Raw genomic sequence first — 23,852 nt, forward strand, 5'->3', positions numbered from 1 at the left:
TCAGTGACGATGTTGATCCCCTGCAAGGGGCAGTGGGGGCTTCTGCATCTCTGACTGGACCAGAACCACCCCTGACCCCACCACTGTTCCTCACACAGACCAGGCAGGATGGAGCCTCCACACCTTCTCTGCTGATTCTTCAAATGTCATCAGTCATAATGGAAAATGGCCCCAGGCCATTGCTGCTTAATGGGCCACGATGAATGAACACAAAAGCTGGGAATAGCTGTGTTTATCAACGAAGAGACAAGAAGGCTCTTTCTGTTCTCTCAGAGGTATTTCTATGGGGCAAATAGGGTTGAGTCCAGAGCCCATCTTGAGCCCAAAGCAGAGGGGGAACCTCCCCTCTAGGCCACAAGATAACCATGGGAAGATGAAGAAATGGCTATTTTTAAGAGGCTGGGGAGGAAGACAGACAAGTAAATAATGCTGTGACGGTGCCATCATGGGGCAGCTGATGAGTCTGGTGGTCAGAGAGGGCTACCCGGGGAAGATGATGACGGAAGGCAGGACTGGAAATTACTTCTGCACAGAGTGTGGTCACCCCAGTGGCTGGTCTAGAGCCAAACAGCCTAGGTCTTGGTTTGGCCTCATTCAAGCTGCATTAGTAGAAAGTTATGAAAACCACTCCGAGAAATGTGAACAATATCAATTCCTAGTTCATGAGGTTGCTGTGTGGACTGTACACATAAAAGGCATGAAAACCAGGGACATCCCTGGTAGTCCAGTGGTTAAGACTCCTCACTCCCAAAGCAGGGGATCCAGGTTCAATCCCTGGTCAGGGAACTAAATCCCACATGCCCCAACTAAAGAACCCGCATGCCACAACAAAGACTGAAGACCCCACGTGTCCCAACTAAGACCTGGCACAGTCAAATAAATAAATTTTTTAAATTACATTACCATATGTAAAGTAGACAACCAGTAAGGAAATTGCTTTATGACTCAGGGAACTCAAACCGGGGCTCAGTAATAACCTAGGGGGGTGGGATGGGGAGACGTTCAAATGGGAGACGACATAGGGAAACCTATGGCTGATTCATGTTGATGTTTGATAGAAACAAATATAATATTATACAATTAAAAATAAATTAATTAAATTTTAAAATTAAATTAAAAATTACATTTTTTAAAAAGCATGAGAACAAGCCTGGAACCCAGTGAATGCTCAATAAACACTGGTCATTAATTATTATCAGGGCTGGGACCTGGGAAAAGTGAATGAGATGTTTGCTTTGGGTACAGAATTTAAGAAGGTGTCAAAAGACTCAGCAATAAAGAGAAGAGTTGAATGCCACACTTTTACAAATCAAAATAAATGCAAGAAAAATCCATGATGAAAGAAATACCAGAATTTGAAATAAAGACAGGGTGTGACCCTGCATTTGTCTGATCCACCTGGTTGATACCGAGTCCTAGTCCTGTCGGATCCTCTTTTTATTTCAAAGTTCAAAATTTTGTTCATCATAGAATTCTGTACATTAATTTCTGTCCTTCTAAGTATTGCATTAAAGCAGCATCTATCTTGATATCAGTTTTTGGCACCCCCCTCCTTGAATTCTGTTCCCAAAGCCATTGCTTCATTAGGTCACTGAGTCTTGACTCTGAGGCATTCTTTCAAATTTTTTATGAGTACATGCCATGCTTATAACTAAAGAAAAGGGTTAAGATGACAACTTTAAAAAGAAGAATTATTAAAAGGAGGCTTGATCGGGAGGCACTTAGTCCAGCTTGAGAGGCAAAGCAAAACATGTGGGCCACTTCAAATACAAAACCAAAATGGGAGACGATAAATACCTGATAAGTGAAACACTGGTGGGTGTTATAAGAATTCTGATCAAGAGGAGAAAAAGGGAGGCTGGTGTTTACTAGGGAGAGTCGGAAGAGAAGAAGGTGGGGTTGGGGAGGTAGCACCAGAAGGCAGGCCCCGGGGGAGCAGCCCCATAGCAGCTGACACACCTTCCAGCCCCTGGAGGACAGCTCACCTACCCATCTTGCACCGTGGTGTCCAGGCCTCAGCTCCACTCTGCAGCCAGCCCTGCGTGCAGACAGGCGAGAGGTCCTGAAGGCCATTCAGGCTGCCCACCTGGGAGACGCTTGCACAGAAGGGTGGGGGCCTCCGATCCAGCTAGCGCTGAGGCTGCATGTGGGGATCTCGACCAGGGAGGTCGCTGTCCTTAGCTGGCCTGTCCCTGCCTTCACCCGGATGCAGCACACCCAGCTCCACACTGTACTGTGAAGGTGAGCGGGAAGGAAACTTGCTTCTCATTGCAAGGCTGCTCTGACTGCCCAGATCCCAGACTCAGAGGCACATACACTTTGGAAATTCTGATTGTCACGAATGAGAATAAACCCAGGGATACAGCTCTAAACGCTCTGTTTCAGCAGAGGCTGGGGTTGCATTCAATGATTGTGGACTAAACCATGGCTCAGATCCCACTTTTTTCCCCCAAATCCCTCTAAGACCCAAGAAAACAACTTTATTTTTAAGAAAAAATATTTTTAACAAGACCCAATGAGATGATGCCCTAAAGCTGGGCTTCCCTGATAGCTCAGTTGGTAGAGAATCTGCCTGCAATGCTGGAGACCTGGGATTGATCCCTGGGTTGGGAAGACCCCCTGGAGAAGGGAAAGGCTACCTACTCCAGCATTCTGGCCTGGAGAATTCCATGAACTGTATAGTCCATGGGGTCGCAAAGAGCTGGACACGAATGAGCGACTTTCACTTTCAGTGAGATGAAGGGCCTCCCTGGTGGCTCAGTGGTAAAGAATTTGCCTGCCAGTGGGAGATGTGGGTTTGATCCCTGGGTGAGCAAGATCCCTTGGAGGAGGAAATTGCAACACACTTCAGTTTTATTGCCTGGAAAGTCCCATGGATAGAGGAGCCTGGCGGTCTACACAGTCTATGTGGTCACAAAAGAGTCGGACACGACTGAGATGTCCAACAGTGAGATGATCCATTCTCTGATAAGTTCAGGGAAACAGGGATCTCTGAGAAACTCAGATCCCAATTTCAGCTTGTGATCTTGAACAAACTGCCAGATCTGTGTCTCAGTTGCCCCAGCAATAAAAGAAGGGGGGGAATCACTCCCACTGCTGATACGTTACTGGTAAAATGGGCAGACAAATAGTCCTTTCCTGCATGGCAGGTGTAAGAATAAAATGAGATGGTGCAGTTAAAGCAAGCATTCAGCACAATGCCTGGCATGTGCAAAGTGTTCAGTGCATGAGAGTTATTGTTTGTTATCGTTTTATAATCATTGCTGTCGTGATTATTGTTATTATTAGGTTGTAAGGATTAGAATTAGATCATGCATGTAAAGCATCCATCACAGTCTGGCATGCGGCAGGAGCACAATAAATGGTAGGTATTGTCAAAAGGATGGCAGAGAGAAAATGGCAAACTCTCTGAGGCATTTCAAAGAGGAAAGCGAAAATAGTATTTCTAAGCAGATATCCGTGGGCACACTTTAATGTAAAGATAAAAGGCATTTCTAATTAGCATTATTTGCATATAAACAATTTATCCACCCAAAGCAGGAAAACAGTTTGCTCTCAAGTGGATTAAACCACCCCCACTCCATGCCCCAATTTCCTTTTTTGCTACTCATTTGTTCAGCAAATGTTTTTTTCTGAGATTGTAGCCAGGTTAGCTTCAGCCCAGGTCAGAAAAGATTCAGAACCACAGGCATCAGGAGTGGTGGCTCCTGGGGAGATGGAAAAAAAATGAAAGAAGTGACAAATTTTATTTTCTTGGGCTCGAAAATCACCATGGATGGCGACTGCAGCCATGAAATTAAAAGACGCTTGCTCCTCAGAAGGAAAGCTATGACAAACCTAAACAGCATATTAAAAAGCAGAGACATTACTTTGCCAACAAAGGTCCGTCTAGTCAAGGCCATGGTTTATCCAGTAGTCATGTATGGATATGAGCGTTGGACCATAAAGAAAGCTGAGTGCCAAAGAATTGATGCTTTTGAATGTGGTGTTGGAAAAGATTCTTGAGAGTCCCTTGGACTGCAAGGAGATCCAACCAGTCAATCCTCAAGGAAATCAGTCCTGAATATTCATTGGAAGGACTGATGCTGAAGCTGAAACTCCAATTCTTTGGCCACCTGATGTGAAGAGCTTTTCATTGGAAAAGCTCTTTTCCAAAGGTCTTTTCCATTGGTCTTTTCATTGGAAAAGACCCTGATGCTGGGAAAGATTGAGGGCAGGAGGAAAAGAGGACGACAGAGGATGAGATGGTTAGCATCACTAATTCAATGGACATGAGTCTGAGCAAACTCCAGGAGATAGTGAAGGACAAGGAAGCCTGGTGTGCTGCAGTCCTTGGGGCTGCAAAGAGTCGACACAACTGAGCAAATGAACAACAATCACAGCTTCAGCCCACAGGCCAGAAAGGATTCAGAACCACAGACATCAGAAATGGTGGCTCCTGGATTCACTCCACAGTGACTTCCAGGCTGAAAGAGAAATTATCCTGCAGAAATGAAAAGCTCCTGAAGCTCTGGGCTCATGATCTGAAAGAACATTTCCCCAGGGGTAGCTGGTTCCGAACATTTAGTCTCTAATCTTGGTCAACTTTTTAATAGACTCCACTTTGGGCCAGAAGCTCGGGTAAACATTCAGTCTTAGGAGATAGGCTGGCTGGTGTTGTAAAACAGCTCTCTGTATTTTTCTACAGGTTCGTGGTAGCGTTGTAAATAAAGAGGAAAAGAGAGAAGCAGACTCGTGCCAGTCAGGCTACTGAGCTCAGTATCGCTGGAATCACAAAGCCCTCAGGAGGCTGGTTGGTCCAAGCCCTGCTTCTCCACCAGTCACTGAGGATCCACACACACAGGTCCCTGCAATTTCGGATGCAGTTTCAGCCTCCAGGAGCTGCTCCGACCTTCCCTTCCTGCCCAGGTACCAACTTCCTCGTTCCTTTCCCTTCCTCACCATCCAGCTAGGGAGTGCCTGAGGACTTCCACTAATCAGGCCTTAAGCAGAGGGGTTCCAGGGTCTTGTAGAAAGGCAGGGGCTTTCTCTAGGGCACCAGAAGAGCAGCAAGAGCCCTGAGCTAAGACTGCAGACTAGATCTGGCTCTGTGGTGAACCCCGTCTCTCTGACCTTCAGTCATAAGAAACGACAAAGATAAGGAACATCATCCCACTTGAATCCTTGAAAAGACAGTTGCAAGTGAAATAATGGACACAGACACTCAACCTTGGCTACACATGAGCACCATGTAGGGTACTTCTTGGAAATTCAGATGCTCAGGCTCCATCTCAGAACAATTAATCGAGACAACCTTCTGGTGATGTGGGCTTTACTGGTGGCTCAGACGGTAAAAGAATCTACCTGCAACACAGGAGACCTGGGTTTGATCCCTGGATTGGGAAGACTCCCTGGAGAAGGGAACAGCAACCCACTCCAGTATTCTTGCCTGGAGAATTCTATGGACAGAGGAGCCTGGTGGGCTACAGCCCCACTCGCAAAGAGTCGGACACGACTGAACGAGTTTCACTATCTGGTGATGCAATGTATGTGGAGGGGTGGGAGATGCAGGGCAAGAGAAAGAGGATGTAGTGGAGAAGCAGTGTGTGCGTCTCAAGGAATGTTAGCAACTCAGAGTGTGGCCCGTGGACCTGGTTGTTACGGTTTCAGGACAAGAGCAACAGAAACTGAGAGTTAAGTGTCTAGACGCACTTTTAGCAATTTGGCACTGTTGCAATGTCCAAATGTAAGATCATTTGTCCAGTAATCACTTTTTATTGTATTTTAGAAAAGTATCTGACAATCAAAACTCAATTTTTTAAGAAGTGGATCCCATCATCAATGTTGTTTTTAGAAGCGCTGGTGTAGGGAAGCAGGACCAACCTTGAGGTCAGGTGACTGTCCATCGAGACCTGGCCTCTATCCTTCATTCCCTGCATGCACCTCCATGCTCACTGTAGCTCTTTGGGTTCAGTTTCCTGAAATGAAAATGGGAATTCTCATACCCGCCCTGCACTACTTTTCCAGCAAGTCCAGAAACCTATTATGTAGAAAACACCTTCCATGGTGTAGGTAAACCAATAAATATAAAACTGAAGGTCTGCATATTATGATTACAGTACAAGGTAGGAGGTTAATGCATGGGGCCCACAGTGGATGCTCAATAATATAAAATTAGAGTTTTAACTACTGAGTTTCTGAACAGCCAAGGAGAACGTGGACTCTGGAGGCAAGAGATCAAATGTGCTCACTAGCTATTTGAGATAGTTGCAAAATGAGGGTAAATAATTACAGTGTAACCCATGATGTTGTAAGGATGAAATAAAGTTAAGTACATATAAAGCACCATGCAAAGTGCTTGGCCCCTATTAAGCATTCAGTGAATAGCATTATTGTCCTCTCATAATAATCACCATCATGATCCCTGATACTCTCCTGCCAGGTGTAGTAGGGATCCTATCCATGCCAGCCCCAGCACAGAGGACCATAGGTACAGAGTCTGGACACGTCACTGAGTTGTGCAGGGTCTCGGTCAGGCCCCTGCACTTCTGAAACCTGGTTTTAAGATCCGTGAAAATTTTCTAAGCAAATCTCAGCCTTAGTTTCTCATCTATAAAGCTGTAAATCATAATACTGACTTTGAAGAGCCTTTATGGAAACCATACATAATGTACGCGATGCCACTGCATCCCGTGGGCTTCTCCCTCTTACCTCTGAGCACCGTGCTAAACCGCTCACCAAGCAGCTTCAGACTCGTTAACAACTAAGCAGTCTTCATTGGCTGAGATTCAACGGATCCGGCTCTGGGAGAAGTCCTTCCAAGGGGTAGGTGGTTGCCAGAACCCCTAGAGAAGCATTCCCAAGGACTTTGGGGACCAGACACTGAGTGGGTGGGAGAAGGGAGACCAGAGTTGGGTCCTCTAAGAAACCTGTGCCTTCCCAGCTCTCAGGTACATTAGGCACTGAAAGACGGATGACATCAACAGATGGATCCAGCATGGATCCATTCAACACATATTTACTGAACACCTACCATATTGCAGGCACTGTCACAGGTGATGGAGCCAGCCCTCACTGAGCTTAATCTTGTGGAGGAGGTACTCCAAAAGGCAAGTGCATACACTCATTAAAACAATATTGAGCACCTATTATATGTAGGCTCCGCCCTCCTAGAAGCCCCTCTGGATCACCCTCTAAGGGTAGATCTATTATTAAACCCATTTTAGAGAAAAGGAAAGTGAAATCCAAAAGGCTGGCCCACCATCTCAGCAGCCGGTAAGAGGAGAAGCCAGGATTCTCACCACAGCAATCCGCTGCAGATGCTGAGGAGGTAGATTCCAACTGAGTTCTCCCAGGCTAACCGTATACCAATTCATAAACAAACAAAATGATGACCACCAGCTGCTCCTGGTATTCCAGTTGCATTTCAAAGCTCGAGAACGAGGTATTTCCAAATCAGGAATAATTGAGCCAACGAAGGCACTGGCTCTATAAGCACCAGAAGAAGTCAAGTAGAATATATTGGACAGATACCACATGATCTACTGGTGATTTTCTATAGTACTTATGTCTTGTATATATCTGGGTGCAGACAAGTACGGTTTTCATAATGACTCTTCAAAGTCAGTATTATGATTACAGCTTTATAGATGAGAAACTTAGGCTGAGATTTACTTGGAAATATGGCACAAATCTTAAAACCATTCAGGTGGCAGACCAGGATCTGAATACCAACATGAGTCTATTTTTCTACTATTGCAACTGATGGTGAGAACTGAGAACTTCTCAATAACTATTGATGAAAGAAATAGGTATGGCGGAATTAAAGGTCCAGAAAGAGCGTTCTGGTATTTCCCTATGTCCTGGTTCAATGACTTCTTATGAGGTGAAAGTTTTCAGTGTATTGGATATAAATGGGCATTCTTGTCTTGCTAGTTGTACCTGCAGACAGAAATAATATGAGTGATAACAGACCCACTCATTTCCGTAGGCCCTCCAAAGAAGTCATCAACATATGGTGTCTCAGTTAATCTTCCAACAGCCCTGGGAGGTGGGCACTGGTAACATTTTACATACAAAGAAAATGAGATCCCCAAACAGTGAAAAGACTGATGAGAAATGTTTATTAAACATGGGCTCTATGCCAGAAACTTTGCACATTACGCCATTTAATCTACATGTGAAGCTGTCATGGTGTCCATTGTTCAGAAGAGCGAGTTAGGGCCCAGAGAGGTTAAATGACTCATCCAAGGTTAGATGGATGGTCATCAGGGCCAGAATTCAAACCCAAAGACTTGCCCTCAACTACCACGGCATCCAGATTCTCCCCAGGACAGACAAGGGCTCACATTAAGCCCATCAGATTCCTATCAGATACCTGCCCATTCATCAGATTTGCAGCTCATGCTAGACTCTTATGAAGACTTTATCGATGCCATACAGAGTTCTAGGCAAAGATGTGCTTTGGACTCAGACAACCCATGTCCTTACTGCCTCGTCTCTGCCTCGTGTTACCTGTTGGAAATGACACAATGGCCCATGGTGGGCCTGGCCTTCAGACTCTCATTCTGCAGTCCCACTGAAGCCACAGAGTCAGAGTGATATCCAGACGAGAGTACTAAGCACAGGCAGAAAGACCCACGTTCAAGTATAACCCCCGACTCCTCGCTCGCTGAAGGCAGGCATAAAAGCTCTCCCCTGGCTCAGCAAGGATTTTGTGTCAAGGAAGCTGAATGACTTGAGAAACCACCTATGGACACAAAATAGCTATTTGGTTGTTGGTTGGTTGCTCATTTTTGGAAGAAATGAAATGAGCTTTTAATTCAAGCACAGTCTCCCACAAAATGATCCAAGAGTGAATGAGATGGTTGAAGCGGAGAGAGGCTGGGGTGGCTGAGGGACGTGGCTGGAGAAGGATCAGAGGGGAGGAAAACGGAATGAAGAGAAGAAAGGAATAGAGAGAGAGTGGAAGGAGGTGGAGAGGACAGGGAGGGGAGAAGGGGCAAGAGCAGAGGAGGGAATTGAGAGACACACAGAGAGGTTAGACAGGCTAAGAAGGAAAAGCAAGTGTTCGTGGCGCAGCTGAATCATAACACTTTCATGTTTATAGGAAACTCATGACTCCAGAGTTTAAAGAAAGGTGTTGTGTCTCAAACTTGCCAGATTGGGGAAGCAGCAGGACTCCTGGAATGTGTTAAAGTTAGGAGGCCAGCGAACCTTCTAATTTGACTCCAGGAAAACAATTTGCCCTGGGAGGGAAAACAAATGCACAAGAGCAGCGTCTTGGGCAGGGTCCACCCAAGGGCATTGACAAGAGCCACCCCGCCCCCAGTGTGTCCCCCTGTGTGAGAGGCAGGCGAGGGGATGCCAAGGTTCATGGGGGAAGATACAGCCTTGCTTCAGAGGAATCTTGCTGCAAACCCTGGAGACTTCCACACAAAGCTTTGGACAGAGTTGCAATGACGTTATGTATCCGAGGCAGTGGAAGTTTCCTCCAGAGGAGAAAGGGGGGCAAGGGGCTTAAGCAAGTGAGGCAAAGCAAGCTGGCGGCCAAGTCCTGGTGTCAACCCCGGCAGGCTCTCCGACTCACATGACACTGTCTGGCTCCACATTTTCTCTGATTTCAGTCCAACCTTCTTCCTGGTTATAGAAGCTCTGTATGCTCACCATAGGAAAAAACACACAAAGGCAGGAGGAGGCAACGAAGACCTTCAGAATCCTCTCACTCAGTGGCAGGATTCATGACTGCTTAGCGATTGAGAGCAGGGTTCAAATCTAGACCTAGGCTCTCACTACATGAATGATGTGGGGCGAGTCACTTCAGCTTTCTGCACCTCATCAGCATGACAGGAGTAACAAAATGTCAAAAAATAAATCCTCGAGGCACTGTCCACCATGGACAGGAAGCTATTGCTATTGTTATTTATTATTGTTATTTGGGAGGAGTCTCTTTTTCTCTGCATTTCAGTGTGGTTGATGCAAAGTGTGTGCTTAGTTGCTTAGTCATGTCTGACTCTTTTATGACCCCATGGACTGTAGCCCACCAGGCTCCTCTGTCCATGGGATTTCTCAGGCAAGAACACTGGAGTGCGTTGCCAATTCCTTCTTCAGGGGATCTTCCTAACCCAGGGATTGAACCCAAATTCTCCTGCATTACAGGTGGATTCTTTACTGCTGAGCCATCAGCGAAGTTCGTGCAATGTACCCAAAGTACACAAAAGGTTTGGGGAAGAAAAAGGAAAAAAAAGTCCTTCCTAAATTCAATCTTCAGATCACTTTGTCCCCTGATCCAAAAAGAGCATTAGGACCAATCTCTGACTCTCCCTTTCCATCAGCTAAAGAACATGGAGATGTCCCTCTCAGCTGCACAGGCAAGCCAGGAGGAGCTACAGAGAACGCGGAGAGCAGAGCACCCCCAGCAGACAGGGGCCGTGACAGCTCTTAAACAACGATCCCAGGGAAAGTCACCAACTCCACTCGATTAGAGGCAGGTCAAACAAGAACCACACCTACTTTTCTTTCTCTTCCCTCCCCCCACCAAAAAAAGAAAAAAAGGGAAACCGTGAAAGCAGGTGCTTTCAGATTTTTTGTATCAGCTGGAGGAAACTCAGGGCCTTTGAACATGCCGTTCCCTCACTTATGGATGCTCTTCCTGAAGTTTCTGGCAGGAATTACACCCTCTCCCACAGGCTCTGTCTGTTCTCAAATGGCTCCTTCTCAGCAAAGCCCTCTGATGGCTCTACTTAAAACTGAATCCCCATCGCACCACCACCCTAACCCTTCTTTTGCCCTTCCCTGCTCCATTTTTTCCCTAGTGCTTATCACCAACTGACATGTTTCATACTTTATCTCCCCGCTTCACACACACACTACATTGTTGCCACAAAGACGACACAAGGTTTGGCCTGTTTTGTTGGCTGCTATATATCCACAGCATTCACAGCCTATAGAAGTCTCTCAAATATTATTTGTTGCATGAAAGAATGAGTCATTAATAGCTTCTCCTCAACACAAGACATATGCATGATGGTGTAAGGGGCCTTAAAAAGAAGTTGTCCATATCACAGATGAGAAAACTGGGACACAGGGAGAAGGGGCTTGTCTAAGACCTCACAGCACAGTTTAGCAGTTTAGCTGGCAAGAACACCAGTATTTGAGTATCAATGGTAGAATGTAATGAGCTTCCTCTCCAAGGAATGCTTGTCTTGGCTTGTCTTGGTCACAACCTCTATGATCCCAAGAGCAGGGTAGGAGCCTGGCTTGGTCTGCACTGACCAGCTGTGTGAGGCTGGCGTGTCTGCCAGTGATTCCATATTGCCATTTGTGAAATGGAATGATAAATCCTTACCACCAACCAGTTGCTCTGAGTATAAGTAGAATGTTTGTCTTCTGTGGTGAAAGGGGTACCTGGTGAGGCAGGAGGGCTCTTGTGGGATGTTGCTGGAAGTATTTAAGTTCTGGGGGGGGCTGGCCCAGTGCCTCTGCATCTTCCCATTCAGACAAGCCAGGGATGCTGTCTCCTGTAAAGGACAGAGCCAGAGATGCTGCTGCACCCGTGAACCAGGCTCTCTGCTTGCTCTCTTCTCCTTCCTCCCAGGCATTCTGTGTCTTGACGAGAGGGCCCTTTCCACCTTCTGTCTGTCCCCACGGCCTTGGCCTGGACACATCTCTCTGGAAAGCATCCCTTTTCACATACACTCAGCTCCCCTCACAGAAGCCCAGGGGGTTCAGGACTATGACTAGAGGATGCTGCTGTTTTTCTGTGGAGTTGCTGGAAAGCCATCGTCATCACTGGTGACTGGCACTTGTTCTCTAAATGCCCCATGCCACACATGTTCTATGGACGACAGCGTATAGTATCACTCACTCTTCACAACAACTTTGTGAGGTAGGCACTCTTGTTATATCCACTTCACAGATGAGAACATTGAGGCATCCACATTGTGGGTCTTTAATTGAACTCCTCAAAGTTTCATAGTCAATAAGTGGCAGAATGATGATTCAAAGATAGATTCAGCATAGAGGGAAAAGAGATGATGGCTATCTGTCCAAAACATGTGCTCCCCTTTAGGTAAATAGTGTGGGGTGTGGTCACTATGGGAGGTAGCTGCCTAGCCAGAGACTACATTTCCCAGCATCCCTTGCTGGGTGTGGTCACATGACTAGTTCTAACCAACAGGACACAAGCCAGCATTTTTTAAGAGGTGAGAAGTCTCCTCCCCACCTTCCCACCTCTTCCTCCCCTGGCTGACCTTGGAAAACTCTAGAGAAGGACAGGGCCACAGGTGGTAGGAACTGGGTTTTTCACTGCCCCCCCCCCCCCAAAAAAAAACTGCTTACTGACCTGCACTAGACCATTGCATGAGTGAGAAATGAGTTTTAGTAGGAAGTCAGAGTTCAGCAAACTTTTTTATATAAAGAGCTAGGCAGCAAATATGTTCAGCTTTAGAGTCCATTTAGTCTCTGTCACAGTGACCCAACTCTGCCCTTGCAACATGAAAGCTTCCTTTGGCAATCTGTAAACGAATGAATGTAGCTGTGTGCCAATAAAACTTTATTTACAAATAAAACAGACAGTCAGACTTGGCCCTCAGCTGTAGTTTGGCAAACCCATTGAAACTGAGGGTGGTTGAGTTATCTGTCATGGTAGCTAATGTTAATCAAGTAACGTTGGGGAGAGGAGAGGAGCGATCACAAACAGTCCTCACCGGTCCCCTGAACATCCATGACTGTATACACAGGAAGGGATCTCCCAGGCCCAACCCCATCTTCCTTCCCTGAAGCCTGAGCGGGCCACGAATCCAGGCCTCAGGCTTCACTGTCGGTGGAAAATCAGAAGGGGGAGTCCCCAAAGGGGACATTTCCCAGCCTAATCGCACATCTTCCCAAAGGCTGCCGTCTTGTAGAGTCAAATGAAAAACAGCATTTTAAAAAGAGGACAGAAATTCTGAATAAAACATTAAATAGATAAACCCGATGTAGCACTTAAAAGTTAATGCCCCAACATTTATTTGGGGGGATGAAGCGTATGTCTCACCTCAGCTGTGATTAAAAGGGGGCCTGCCTTGTTCACGCACTGGCTTTTTGCATAACGCAGTCAGTGAAAACAGAAATTCCACAAAGGCTGCAGGGTCCTAGGAGTTTACTGCTGGTGGTGGAAACGGATGGCAGGCAAGGTGCTATGCCAGACGTAAGGAAACCATTCCAGACACCTTCCACATCTTCACACTCTTGGGTGAAATTTTTTTAACCATTTAAATACTGTACAATGGGATTTCGCTTGTCACTCAATATTACTGTCAGTTCTGGCAGAAAATATGACACACACATGCATCCTGGGGTTCCGTCCCCCTTCTCTGCTCCAGACGCTGATGTGACTGCATTAGCAGCATCTTCACAGCAGAGATGCTGCCTCCTTGGGAGGCACTGAAGGGGTGTGGCCGCTGCTCTCTCCAGCGCTGCCCTGCTCAGACCCCACCATAGCCACGGGGAGCCAAGCGTGAAACCCAGAAGGTATTAGTTCCAGTCTCCTGCCTGCACTTTCTCCTGCGGTGGGTGATTGAGCTGGCACCTGGAAATCCAGGCATCCTGAGAAGTCCTACACAGGACCTGGCCTTTTCAGACAGAAAGGTTTTGGTTGTGGATTACTTTCTACCTGAGATCTATTGTAAGCACATGATGTGTTTTCCTTTGGGCTTTTCCATCGATGAATTCCAAAAGGGCCTCTCCCACCTTTCTCTTCCTTCAAGCCCTCCCCCTCCTCTTTCCTGGCTGAATTTCTGCTCTCAGGCCAAGTGACATTACTTGGAAACTAAGTGCAGGGTGATCATCTATTAACCCAGCAAGCTGTTATTGACATCTACAATCTCAGATACTGTTTAAGCTTCAAAAGTCATAGCCATGAGCAAAACACACTTGCTGCTGTCAAGGTACCTACAGTCTCGTGGGAAAGATGGTAAACAAGTTTATAATTTGTCAACAATTTCTTTTCTTAAGTAAAGCCTCTTTGGTTTTATTTATTTATTCTGACCACACTTCAGGGCACACGGCATCTTAGTTCCCAGACCAGGGAATCAAAAGTACACCCCCATGCAGTGTAAGCATGGAGTCAGCCTTTTTGGTTTTATTTAATTAATTTAATTTTATTTCTTTATTTTGGCCACACCTTGGGACACATGGAATCTTGGAAGCGTGGAGTCAGCCTCTTTGGTTTTCTGTCTCATGCTCTGCTCTGGGGTGGGTTCTGCTATAGTGGCTGCCGACATAAAAATATGCTAACATTCATGAGGCCAAGGAGACATCTGAACTTGGGAAGGTGGTTTGGGTACCTGGAATAGGAGAAAAATATTCCTTCTGCTCCTTGGAAAGCTATGACAAACCTAGACAGCATATTAAAAAGCAGAGACATCACTGTCGACAGAGGTCCATCTAGTCAAAGTTATGCTTTTTCCAGTGGTCATGAATGTATGTGAGAGCTGGACCATAAAGAGAAAGCTGAGCATCAAAGAATTGATGCTTTCGAACTGTGGTGCTGGAGAAGACTCTTGAGAGTCCCTTGGACAGCACGGAGATCAAACCAGTCAATCCTAAAGGAAATCAACCCTGAATCTTCATTGGAAGGACTGATGTTGAAGCTGGAGCTCCACTACTTTGGCCACCTGATGTGAAGAATTGACTCATTTAGAAAAGACCCTGGTGCTGGGAAATACTGAGGGCAAGAGGAGAAGGGGACGACAGAGAATGAGATGACTAGATAGCATCACCGACTCAATGGACATGAGTTTGAGCAAGCTCCAGGAGACCGTGAAGGACAGGGAAGCCTGGCGTGCTGCAGTCCATGGATTCAGAGTCAGACATGATTCACTGTCTGAACAACAGCAATTCCTTCTGCCACTCAGTTCCCATCACTTCCCAGTTCTCAAGCCTCCAATGGCCTCCTGTCTCACTCTCTGAATAAAACCTGAATTCTCAGCGTGGCCTTGAAGACCCCACACAATCTGCCTTTGCCTCTTCACTGCCTTCCTCCTGATGCAGCCTCGCTGCACAGAATCCACGCTTGCTCACTGCCCACTGAGACGGGTGCTTCTTGCAGGCTGTCCAGTCCAGCGGCCAACCGTGAGAAAGGCAGGCGGGAGGCACCTTCCTCCTCCCACCTCACCGGGTCACTGAGCAAAGAGGAGACAGAGGCAGATGGGCCCCCTCACTGCCTCTTTTAAAAATTTTTTCCTTTTGCCCCAGGCCCAACAACCAACCAGAAACATGTGCTAGAAGAACTCTCAGGACGGGCCAGAACCCTGGCATAGATGGATGTCCTCCGAAGCCAGGTGGCCGTGGGAACCGAGATTAGCTGAGTAAAGGGCAGTCAGATCCACACTCTATCTGACCAAATCATGTTGCTCCCAAAGACAACTGCCCATCATGCTCTGCCTTCAGGCAGCACTGGTGATCAGGGGAGCTTAGCAACTTGAGGCAAAACTGGCTCAGACGTGGTGGGGAGAAGAATCATAACTTGCTGGCTAATGCGCAAGGTCAGGACATAAAGGAGTCACTTGCCTTTTAATAGTTTCACGTGAGAGAAAACTAGAATATCTGTAGAGGAAGTTTGTTGCCCTTGGCATTCTTAAACAGCTTCAAATTCAAGGTGTCCCCAGCATCCCCCCATATGCATGTTGTTGCTATTGTCTAGTTGCTAAGTTGTGTCCGACTCTTTTGCGACCCCATGGACTACAGCCCACCAGGCTCCTCTGTCCATGGGATTTCCTGGGCAAGAATACTGAAGTGGGTTGCCATTTCCTTCTCCAGGGGCTCTTCCCAGCCTAGGGATTGAACCTTCATCTCCTGCATTGGCAGCAGATTCTTTACCCCTGAGTCATCAGGGAAGCTCCTACCATATGCATATACACATATATTTTTTATATGTATATATGTACATAGGCACATATATATGCATACACTTACACACGTATAGTTACACATCCAGATAAGCATATGTACACAGACACAAATGTACATATATATACATGTATACTATATAACAGACTTATGTAGACACATGCAATCATGTATCAATATATATAGAAAGATATACAGATGTATAAATACAAAGAGAGACATTTACACATATTTGTGTAGAGACAGACATACATGAATGTACATCCAGACACACAAATGCACATATGTACAGCTAATATTACATCACGTTTACTCTAAAAAAATTGTCAGTGGTTCTCATGAGGAATAAACCAATTCAGACCTAAGATCCCTACATTGGAAACTCACCCTCCTCACATACAAGGCCCTTCTTCAATACTTGTACTTTTCTTTGCATATTCTACACTGGTGTTTTCCCAGCTTCCATCATTCCAAAATCACCTTTGGGATTTTTGCCTTATCTGCAAGCCACCTACGTTATTAGCAAATTAAGTTAGTCTTCACTTAAATAAATTTATTTTGAAATACAATTTTATTTGTAGCACTATAAGTGTAAAAACAGTATCATTCATCATGACATAAAGTCAGCTACAAATGTAAACGCAAATGAATTACAAAATAATGCTGGTGAATTCTAGCAGTAACAGGAGTCTGATGAAAATCTTCAACCAGAGTCCTATGACATTTTGTTAAAAACAGAGAAAAGCTAGAGCTGGAGAAATGATACCTCCATCTAAGACTTTACCTTGACATAATCTGGAAAGCCGGAGAAGAAGTACAAAGCGGGTCTGTGATTCAGTCAATTTAACCTGGTGTTGGTGTGACCCCTCTGGCATCTCAAGAAGCACCAGTGTGCAGCCCAGATTTTGAGAAACACTATTGAGTGTTCAGTGATTTGTTGGCTGGGAGCATCCTACCAGGTTCAGCCAATTTGAGTGTCACGCATACAAATCACACATGGATGCATCATCTATAGTAACTGTCCTGAAACTCCTGCCAGGTCTCCCCGTTAGGCATAAACTCATCCTGGCTTTCAAATCCCTCACAACAGAACATCTTTGGCTTCATCCTCACTTCCCACTGTGTGTCTGTACTTACTTTTTCTCCCACTCCTCTTCCAACACATACTCTACCCTCTGGGTAAACCGGATTGCTCCATTTCCCCTAAATAAGCCTCAGGCTTCCATCCCTCCCTGCCTCTGCTCCATCTGAAATGTCCCTCCCCGCTGAAGGCTCACCCATCCTTCAAGGCCATCTCGGGTGCTGTCTCCACCGTGCAGCATGCCCTGACTTCTCCGCTGTCTTCCACACCTAAGCCAGTGGCTCTCAGATATGAGTGTCCATCACCACCACCAGAGGGCTTCTGATTTGGGGGAGGGAGGGTGGTTCTCTGCGTAGAAGCCCAAGAGTTTGTATTGCCAGATGATGCTGATGCTGCTGGTCTGGGGACCACACTTCGAGAATGACTGCACTAGACAATTAACGTATTTCTGTGGAATTTGATTTTCTTTCTGCCTCCTGCTTCAGGTGCAAATGGTGACTGAAGGTTGTTAAATCACCCACTAGTAACCCCTCACTTATGTTACTGAGATCAAGGGGTCCCTCTGAAATACACGAAGCCCTCCCCCTTTTTAATCATCCTGTGTACTCTGACTGTATTAATTGGTAGGACTGATGTGGCAAAGGACCGTAGACCGAGTGGCTTAAACAATAGGAATTCATTCTGTCAGAGCTCTGGAGGTGAATAGCCCCAAAGTCACTGTGTGGGCAGGTTCCTTCTGAGAGCTAGGACAAAAAAAATCTCTTCACACCTCTCTCCTAGCTTCTGGTAGCCTCAGATGTCCCTTGGCTTACAGATGACACTCTCCCATTTATGCCATAATAAAAGTATTAGTGGGCTTGCCAGGCGGCTCGGTAAAGAATCTGCCTGCCAATGCAGGAGATGCAGGAGATGTGGGTTCAATCCCTGGACTAGAAAGATCCCCTGGAAGAAGAAAGGGCAACCCACTCCAAGATTCTTGCCTGGAAAATCCAATGGACAGAGGAGCCTGGTGGGCTACGGTCCAGAAGGTCGCAACAGAGTCAGACATGACTTAGTGACTAAACGACAACAATAACAAAAATATTAGTTTGTACTACTTTTAAAAAATTATACGTGTCTCCTCATTATCTTCTCTGTGTATGAATCTGACTCTGTCTCCAAGTTTCCCCTTTTTATAAGAACACCAGTCATTTTGGATCAGGGTCCATCCTGATGACCCCGTTTGAACTTGATCACTTCTGTAAAGATGCTGTCTCCTTATGAGGTCACATTCCGAGGTCCTGGGGGTTAAGGAGGGGTTAAGGAACTCTGCATAGAGTTGGGAGGGGGACACAGTTAGGCTCATAACACCTTGTCAGGTGAAAAAAAATACCTCCGATCCCTGGAGGATCCACACTGCGGAGAAAAACAACTCACTTGCCTTGACGACACATCTGCTCACAGGAACCCCTCGTCCCCAATCCAAGCATCGGAATCTGGGCTCCTGGAGAATTCTGCTCGGGTGAGCAAAAGTGGATTGCTCATGTCATTATGCAACGTGCTGACCTGACTGGCAATTTAAATGAAAGGGCACCAGTAGCCAGGAGAAACACTGGCTACCCATCTCACCAATGCTTTTCTTCATGAAATATAAAAGCGACCCTGTTATATAACCACATTCCACTGCACTGAGTCAACTAACAGGATTCGAAGCCCTTCCATGGACGCGAGCTGATGGCCTCTCCACTGGCTGCGTTAACACCACCCACTCCCTGCCCCCCACAGGCCCAGCCCTGCCCCCTTCCATCTCATCTGCCTCTCAGCACACAACACAGTCTTTCTAAAAAGCTTATCTCACCATGGCATCCCCTGCTTAAACCACTTTAAGGGCCTTCCTGGTCTAAACTCCTTAGCAGGCATTCGAGGGTCTTCAATATTCTGCATGTGACAGCATTTCGACTCCTGTTTCTAAGCTCACCCCCTACCTAGCCGTCCTTCCAGGCAAGTGCAGCATCCTTCAGCTTCTCTCGGGCCCCACCACACTCCCTGGAATGTCCTTCCTCCCTGCTCTGCCTGGACCACGGCACCACTGTCATTTGGGGTATGGATAATCCTGCCTTGTGCGGGGCTGTCTGTGCACTGCAGGGCTGTTAGCAGCCTCCCTGGCCTCTGCCCTCTAGATGTTAGTAGCAACTCCTCCGCACCTCCAGTTTTGACAATCAAAAGTCTTCCTGTGCGTGCATGCTAAGTCGCTTCAGTCATGCCCAACTCTTTGCAACTCCATGACTGTAGCCCGCCAGGCTGCTCTGTCCGTGGGGTTCTTCAGGCAAGAATACTGGAGTGGGTAGCCATGCCCTTCTCCAGGAGATCTTTCCAGTCTAGAGATTGAATCAGTGTCTCCTGCACTGGCAGGGAGGTTCTTTACCACTAGCACCACCTGGGAAGCCCCAGAGAATCTTCCTAGATATTGCCAAATGTACCCATGCCCAGATAATTCCAACTGGCTCTTTAAAACTCAGCGCAGTGTCACCTCCTCCAGGAAGCTCTCCAGCCCCTCCTCCAGGTCCCAAGGTGCCATGTCCCATTTTTAACCACATCTCTCACCGTGCAGGTTCATTGTGCGTTTCCTTTGGTCTCCCTCCTGTTAGCCGGGACCACGTCTGCTTCTATTATGTGCCTGGGGTGCTAGCGCGGGGCCTGCCTAAGGAATGGGGCTCCCATTGTGGATCGAGTGGCTGAAAAGGCAAGCGAGTGGAAAAGAGAAAGAAGGAGGGTGGTCCTGCCCCCCTGGTGCCCGGATTTAAAGAGGTTTCTCTGTGTCCAGCATGTTTTCTCAGCCTTTCTCATGCACACCACTCAAAGGCGAGTAAGAATATAGAAGCGTGGAAGCAGTATATATGACTCGCACCCCAGCCAGGTACCAAACCGGCTCTGTATCCCCGGGGTCTCAGGTTAATGTCGTTTTGTTAAAAGCAAACTCGCAGAGTTTTCTTTTAACAGATAAAGGTGCTTTTTTTTTTTTTTTCTTTTCCTCCAAGAAGCTTAAGTCTTAAAGACGTTTGCTGAAGCTAATCCCGCCATGCAAGGATGGGAACCAGGCTTACAACGCTGCCACCTACAGAGCAGCGCGGCACCCAATACCAAGCGCAGCGGAGGGAGGAGCCTGGAGGGAGGGGGCGGGGCAGTTCCGGAAGAAGGGCGGGGTCGGCCCGGGGGCAGCTCCAGGCTCGTCTGCCCTTGGGTGCAGACTGTCCCTCCCAAAGGCGCCAGGCAGAAATCTGTCCCCTCTCTCAGCTGCGAAGGATTTGGGCTGAAGGAGAGAGAAGTCCTTTCTCCACACTCCACACACATACGTACTCACAACCCTACCCACTCACAGCACACATACCCACACATACCCATTTACATCACACACATACCACATACACACACACACCGAGGGCAAACATCTCACACTCCACACACAAACCCTACACACGCCTCATACACAAACTCACAGACTCACACATCCCCACTACACATACAGACACACATACCTCAGACAAACTGTATGTCTCACACTCCACACACAAACACACAACTCTACACACAGCTCACACACAAACTCACAGACTTACAAATACACAGACATGCACACAAATACACACATTCACACCACACACTACACATATATAAGCACAAAACACCAGCAAACCATGACACACACACTCATACCAGTTCAGTTCAGTCAGTCATGTCTGACTCTTGGCTTCCCTGGCCATCACCAACTCCCAGAACCTACTCAAACTCGTGTCCATTGAGTCGGTGATGCCATCCAACCATCTCATCCTCTGTCATCCCCTTCTCCAGCCTTTCCCAGCATCAGGGTCTTTTCCAATGAGTCAGTTCTTCGCATCAGGTGGCCAAAGTATTGGAGTTTCAGCTTCAGCATCAGTCCTTCCAATGAATATTCAGGGCTGATTTCCTTTATGATGGACTTGTTGGATCTCCTTGCAGTCCAAGGGACTCTCAAGAGTCTTCTCCAACACCACAGTTTAAAAGCATCCATTCTTCAGTGCTCAGCTTTCTTTATAGTCCAACTCTCACATCCATACATGACTACTGGAAAAACCATAGCTTTGACTAGACAGACCTTTGTTGGTAAAGTAATGTCTCTGCTTTTTAATATGCTATCTAGGTTGGTCATAACTTTTCTTCCAAGGAGGAAGCGTCTTTTAATTTCATGGCTGCAGTCACCATCTGCAGTGATTTTGGAGCCCCCAGAAGATAAAGTTTATCACTGTTTCCCCATCTATTTGCCATGAAGTGATGAGACCAGATGCCATGATCTTAGTTTTCTGAATGTTGAGTTTTAAGCCACCTTTTTCCACTCATACATACATTAGTGCCTCTGATTCTCCTTACATCTGCCTCTGACCCTTAAAGAGCCATTCTGGAGACTGAGATGCAGATGTTGGGGAGAGGGCTGGGAGGTCCCACGGTGCTCCAGAGACAAGAGTGATCTCAACCTTAACTTTCCCTGTGTCTCAGGTTGGGGAGGGGAGTTTTCTCTGTGCTTCCTGTAAGCCCTTCCCAGCCTCCTCCTGACACTAAATTGTCTTGACAAAGTAACCACGGTTGACTCACTTCCCATACACAGTGATTATCTGAGTGGGTGGAGTTCCAGGTGTTAATTAACAACAATTACTTTTTTTTACTTTAATAAAACTTATCACCTTTATAGTAAAAAAAAAAAGTGAATTTAATTTTCAAGACCTCGCTTCCTCTGCAAGACCATCCCAGTGTTACAAGCGATTCTTTTATATAAGCTAATTATTCCAACATCCCAGCCTACAAAAGGTATGATGCAGAGTAGGAATTCCAGGAGGAGAGGTATGCAAAGTTAATCTTAATAAATTTTGAATCATATTTTCAATGTACTGGATGGGGTGTGGGCTTGATAATTAGGGAGAAGCTTCAGTAAAGGTTCAATAAAATGACAAATTCTTTTGTAAAGAGATTACTCACTCTGCTGTACCTACTCCCTAAAGCTACATTATCATATAGCTTTGAACAAGCTTACCAGGTTTCTTAAGGCAAGACACTGTCCCCCAAGTGCTTTGAAACAGGAGTATCCCTTAGGCAAGCATCTGGGTGGGGCCTCTTACTAGCTACAAGTCCTCTGGGAGATCACTTTTTTAAATGTCTATTTTTATTTCTTTCTTTATTTGGCTGCGCCAGCTCTTAGTTGTGGCACGCAGACTCGTGATTGCACAGCATGTGGGTTCTAGTTCCCTGACCACCCGGGATCGAACCCAGACTCCCTGCATTGGAATTGCAGAGTCTTCAGCCACTGGGCCACCAGGAAAGTCACTGAGCTTGTTTCTTCATCTGTAAAATGGAGATAATACTGTCTGCCTCCCAGGAGAGCTATAAGGGGGTATGAATATATATATACATGTATATTCACATATATATATATATGCACAGGATTCCTTGGTAGCTCAGAAGAGAAAGGATCCACCTGCAATACAGGAGACCCAGGTTCAATTCCTGGGTTGGGACGATCCTCTGGAGAAGGTGCCACTCCAGTATTCTTGCCTGGAGAATTCCATGGACTGGGGAGCCTGGCAGGCCACAGTCCATGGGGTCACAAAGAGTCAGACACGACTGAGCAACTCACACTTTCAGTTTTCATATACATATATGCATATACACAGTGTGTGGTATGTCAAGCTCACACTCTGTAGCTCAGTCGTGTCCGACTCTTTGTGACCCTGTGGATTATAGCCCACCAGGCTCCTCTGTTAAACCTATGGACAGATGGTTAACCCCAAGCAAGAATACTGGAGTGAGCTGTCACTTCCTCCTCCAGGGGATGTTCCCAGCCCAGGGATCAAACCCGTGTCTCATGCAGCTCCTGCATTGGCAGGTGGATTCTTTGCCACTGAGCCACCTGGGAAGCTGTGTGGTACATATAGGTATTCAGTTAATGCTAGCTGACACCTTTGGTATGCTCGTGTTCTTCCCAAGCCCCAATCCCCATCTCTGAATGAATACATCTAACCTTTTCCATGGAGCCCAGTTCAAACCCCATCTCTTCCATGAAGTCTCTCTGTGAGTGTGCAATGGAAGTAAACCATTTCCACCTGTGATCTATGCCCACCTTCCAGCACTTTGTCCCTCTCCCGGGGCCCATTTAGCATTCTGTATTGTAATGTCATCTCCAGCACAGCTTATACTCCCTCTGTACCATAATTACCAGGGTCCACATCTAACTCATCCCCGTGGGCCCCTCAGCACCCAGAAGAATGAGATGCACTCAGCGGGCGCTCCTCAGTTTATGTCAGTTACGGTAACAGCATGGCAGACCTGTGGTTGGTTCCCAATCACACACTCCACCCTGACCTGAGAAAACTGTTCTCAGACAATACGGAATTTCTGCTGCATCACTCAATCAGTAGTTTTTAAATGAGTCCACAACTTTTTATACACGTCTCCCCCTTTCAAAAGGTGGGGCCTGATTCCCTCCGGTGCCCTCAGTGGTTCGCTTGCAATGAATGGAATATGGCAGAAGTGATAGTTGGTGGTTTCTGAGATGAAATCAACAAAACCACTGTGGCTTCCACCTCTCTGTCTTGGATCACTCAGTCTGGAAGGATCGGCTGGCAGGAACATTCAAGTAGCCCCATGAAGAAGTTCTCAAAGAGAATAAATGAAGCCTCCTGCCCACAGCCATCTTGGCCACAGCTCTTCCAGCCTCAGTCCAGCCTTTATTCAACTACGACCACGTGAAAGACCGCAAACTACAATCTCCCAACTAAGTTGCTCCTGAATTCCTGACCCACAGAATCTGTGAGAAAAAGGTGTTTGTTTTCAAACTGCTAAGTCTGGGGATAATTTATTATGCACCAATAGCTGACTAATACATTCCATTAGCACA

General features: G+C 46.5%; 1 protein-coding gene across 2 annotated transcripts in view; it reads right to left on the reverse strand.

The window, feature by feature from the left end:
- The window catches only part of GRIN2A (glutamate ionotropic receptor NMDA type subunit 2A), a 449,565-nt gene that overhangs the window by 274,197 nt on the left and 151,516 nt on the right, over nucleotides 1-23,852 (reverse strand). The gene's annotated exons all lie outside the window — the stretch shown is intronic.

Source organism: Bos taurus, chromosome 25 (genome assembly GCF_002263795.3).
Source record: "Bos taurus isolate L1 Dominette 01449 registration number 42190680 breed Hereford chromosome 25, ARS-UCD2.0, whole genome shotgun sequence".
In the NCBI taxonomy this organism is placed as follows: Eukaryota; Metazoa; Chordata; class Mammalia; order Artiodactyla; family Bovidae; genus Bos; species Bos taurus.